Genomic DNA, 5051 nt, shown 5'->3' with positions numbered 1-5051 from the left:
ATAGAATAATATTAAAGAAATTTGACGGAGTATCAACACTAAATTATTAGGTAATCATTAACAAACACAAATATGGAACAAATAAATATCATAATATATTTTTAGTGAAACAAAAAATTCAATAAAATATTTAAATAGTGATTGAGAAAAAAATGTATCTTGAAATTGAGTCGGAATCTTTACATAATTGCATGTTTACAATAGTTCGCCAAAAAATAAATAGTTTGAATAAGACATAAAAAGTTTAAATTACAATGCTTGATATAAGCATAATAATTTGAAATTACCAAAACCCGACCTAGATGAAAAACCAACTACAAAGCTCGATATAATACATAAACATTTAGAATCACAATTTGTCCACTATATTCTTCAATTGAATAATGTTCTTGGTTGGATACACCGGTGTCCATGTAAAAACTAATTCATTGTAGAGTTTTAATGATTAGTTTGTTGTATATTACACACATCTTGCCAAGATTCTGAAAAGCAAAAGAAGAAATGAAAAACAAAAAAATAACAACAGTTGACAATGAAAAATGAACATCAACAATACTAAAAAAAATGATATAACAATGAAAAGAAAATATCAATAATAACATAAGAAAAAAGAAGAAGAAATCACACTGAATAACAATAAAAAAAAAAAAATCATAATATTATAATAGTTACAAACCACAATATGTTTTGTTAAAAAAAATAAGAGAGACATAATGAAATGGAAAACAAATTAGAAGAAGAAATGGAAAAATATAACAAAAAACAAATAATAATGAAAAATAATATAAAAAAAATGAAATAACAACGAAATCTAATTAATGTTTTCATCAAAGAAAAAAAAATCGATTGAGTAAAACAACATAATAAAATATGAAAACAAAGCAAACAAAAATATTTCGGTGGGTTATGGGCGGGCAATGTAAAAATATGAGTTAAAACAATAGAGTATTTATAGAGTTTAAGATGTGGTGTAAGAAGATCTTTTTAGAATTAGATATGTTAGGCAACTATATTATAGATTGATATTAATCTAATTAGGAAATTAATCACTCACATTTATGGATTGATTGATGATTTATTATGCTAAAAATCAATCGAAAATCGTGATTGGTGTATGTAATATATGGTAAATATTGGTTATTGACATAATTATTCAGATTCCTTAATTCTAAAATCGGATGTAAATTATTAGCTATGGAAAGTGAGTTGCATATAATAAACATTGCATGCATATAGATAGGGGTGCAAGTTGGAACGGATTTTCCAATTTCCGCCGGTTCCGATCCGAAAAGTTCCGATTTTGGAACAACTTTTTTCAATCCGACTTCCGAAATTCCGATTTCCGAAATTTTCCGATTTTTTTGGATTGGAATTGGAATTATATAAAATAAATTTGGAATTTCCGATTTTCGATCCGATTTAATTCCGAAATTAATTCCGAAAAATTCCGATTTTTTTCCGAAAAATACACCTATAAATAGTATATATTATATAATACTTATTTTCCGAAAAGTAGAACTATAAGTTTTGTTTTAGGATTTTGACATAATGAATTGTTGTTAGAAGTTTTATTGGATATTATGCTGTGTTTATTTTTATTCATTTTTTTGAACTGAAATTTAGTCGTTATTAGTTTTACTTTTATCGACGTGGATGCTCTTATTTTCGAAAAATTATGAACATTTTAGAAAATTTCGGCTAAGTTTAGAAATTTTAAAGCTTATGTGATTTCCGATTTTTTTCCGAAATTCCGAAATTTCATGGCCTTTTGGAATTGGAATGAATTTTTAGATTCCGAAAATTTTGGAATTGGAATTGGAATTGATTTTGTACTTCCGAAATTTTTTGGAAATTTTCCGAAAAGGCTAATTCCGATCCGATCCATCCGACTTTCACCCCTACATATAGAAAAGGAAAACTTTGGCAAAAAGATATATTTTATAATTAAAAGAAATTAAAATGCCAAAGTGTAAATATTTTGGGGTAGAAATTAAAAATAATAATTCTTAATTGTGAATATAATATTGTCTTCATATATTATATGTATTTCTTTTAAGGAAAAAAAACACATGATTGTATTTCCATTTACAAAATAGCCAAAAACGTAATTAGTGGATTGAGTCAAACATTGTGTGAATTTATTATAAATAATATATTCATATCAAACATTAATCATTCACTTTATTATTACAATTTTCCTTAATTATTCAATTTACTTTAATTAACTGAATTATTAATTATAACATTACTATTAACATAACCAATTAAAAATGGAAAATATGAATCAACCATTAATTTTAGTTGGTAAAAAAATCCGGTCATTGATGCAAATTGTATGTTTCAATATATGAATATAATATAAAAAACAATAATTATATATATATATTGGAATAATGTAACAGTGAAAAAATATAAATGTATAAATTATTCAAATATAGTTTATTCAAATTTTCTTCGAATATTCCAAAATGTTAAAAAAATTACATTTTTTATTATTCAAATACACTAAAAATTTCATAATTATTCAAATGCATATTTAAATTGTTGTTTTATTAACATAACTATTTAAATTAAAAATTCAAATAAAATAATACAAAAAAGAAAATCGGAATATTATGTTTTACGGAAAATTAAGTAAGTAAGAAATAATATTTTTCGAATTTTTTAAATATAAAATTTATGAAAGAATATGTATATGTATTAATATTTAAATGAGTGTGCAAATGTTAAATAGGAAAGAATAAAAAATATTTATAAAAAAAATATAACTGTAAATTTAAAAAAAAAATTGAATTATATTATAAAAAACATACTAAATTCGAAAATATATATGTATAATATAAAAAAATTGAATATTCATACGAAATTCCAAAAACATATTTCAGAAAAAAAAAATTCGAATTTATAGGATATTAAAATGCATGAAATATTATATATATATATGTTGTAATTATTAAATGAGTGTGCAAATTTGAAATAGGAAATAACTTAAATATATCCCAAAATAAAATTGACAACTCACCAATTGAAGAATCTACCTCATCAATTGAACTCCAACTAAGCAATTTTGATAAATGACATCAACATTTGCCACATGTCAATCATTGAGGGCATAGATCCTCTTTTTATATTATATATAGATGATTCAAAGTCGTTAAACATTTGAACAAACTTTTGAATAGAATTATTAAAAAATAGAAAAAAAAATGAATAGTGAATCGAATTTTATATTAAAAATAATGCGAAACAATAATAAAATGCTACAAAATTATTGAAATAAAATTATATGAAAAAAATAGCATTAACATTGGGAGTTGTTTAAAATATAAAAATAAAACCAAAACTAACAGAACATAATATACAAAAAGAATAATTCAAACTTATTAAAAAAATGTATAAATATTTGAATGGATATATTAAAAAAAGTGAAATAAAATAGAATGGTAATTTAAAATATCTTTTGAAAGCAATAGAAATAAATAAGTAAATAAAAATGATAAAGCATCATTGAAATAAAATTGTATAAAAATTATAATAATAAAAACGGAAAAAACAACACTAACAAAATATCATCAGCCAACTTTTTTCTTCTTTCATTTCTTGCTTCTGGCGTCGGAGTGAGGTGAAGATGAAGATAAAATCGAGTGGACAATTTTGCTTTGGTGTTGGATGAGAAATGTGGTTTTATACTTGTATTGAGTATCATAATTAAGTTAAATATGTATAAATAAGGAAATAACCATTTATTATATAATTAACATAAATGCTGATATTCAAATTTGTAAGAAAAAATAAAATATATGATTGGCCAAATCAAAGGAAATTCAAAATTTCCTTATTAAATATCAATATAATATTTATTTTATAATTAACATAAATGTAATAAAGAAATCATTTTTTTGAAATAAGTTAAATAATAAATAAGACAAAATGACATAAAGACTAATTAAGGAAAGAAGTCCACAAATAAAAGAAATGAAAAGATTTGGGATCAAAATTGAAGATGTCAAAACTTCAATTGTGTATTCTCCCTTTATATATTATATAGATATAGATTTCTAATTAAAGGGTATTTAGGTCTTTGTATTTCGAAAAATGCACCCCCACTCGCATATATGGAGTGTAGGGACTAATTTTCATAGACCTCATTGCTAATATTTCCAATTCAGAGTTTTCTTAGCAATTCGAGATTACACAGGGGTGGTAAGCGTTAATATACTTCATTTATATCCTATCATGTTTGATGCAAATTGAACATTTTTTTTGTTATTTATATTACAATTTGAAACTGAAGTATAAAGACAAGCATCTACTATATATTAATGGAGGCTTAAACGGTGATATATTTTCTTATATTACCTAAGAATTTAAAATATGTATTTTCTTGCAAATAGTATTTTATAACTCTTGAATTAATTCATTCATAAGCAAAAACTAATTGCTCAAAAGGATATACTTTTTCATTAATATTGATTTACTTATTTTTGAAACTGAAATATATCTAAGAAATGAAAATTTGAGAGTTTGACCAAATAATTGTCGCACTCATCATGACTCACCCACAACCCCACTCACAGGTGTACAGTTGACTTGGAAAATGTCAATAACAAACTCTGTGTCCATTGAAGTCTTTTTTTAATTAATTATCAAAAAAAAAAAAGAAGTATTTTTTTAATCTTTCTGCATAAAACTCTGTGTCAGTTGTTCAAATAAAAAATCATCATAGTCTTCATCACGTATTTAACTCTTTTTTTTTAAATGCAAACAAAATTTCATTGATGTTGATTTATTTTTAAAACTGAAAAATATATGTGGGAAATAAAATGCAAACAAAAATTTGAAAGTTTGACAAAATAACCGTCGCACTCATCACAGCTGGACAGTTGACATGGAAAATGTCGATGTATTTTTTTAATCTTTGTGCATACATCTCCACTTAGTCACAATTATTGATCAATATTACCATCAGAGAAAGGAAAGAATTAAGCACAAACCATAATAATATACACAGAATTTAGAGAGAGAAAAAAAAAACTGTTTAGCGATCAATC

Source organism: Erythranthe guttata, chromosome 9 (genome assembly GCF_056151865.1).
Source record: "Erythranthe guttata isolate IM_541 chromosome 9, IM_541, whole genome shotgun sequence".
In the NCBI taxonomy this organism is placed as follows: domain Eukaryota; kingdom Viridiplantae; phylum Streptophyta; class Magnoliopsida; order Lamiales; family Phrymaceae; genus Erythranthe; species Erythranthe guttata.
The sequence above is the reverse complement of the archived record's forward strand: the minus strand, read 5'-3'. Positions refer to the sequence as shown.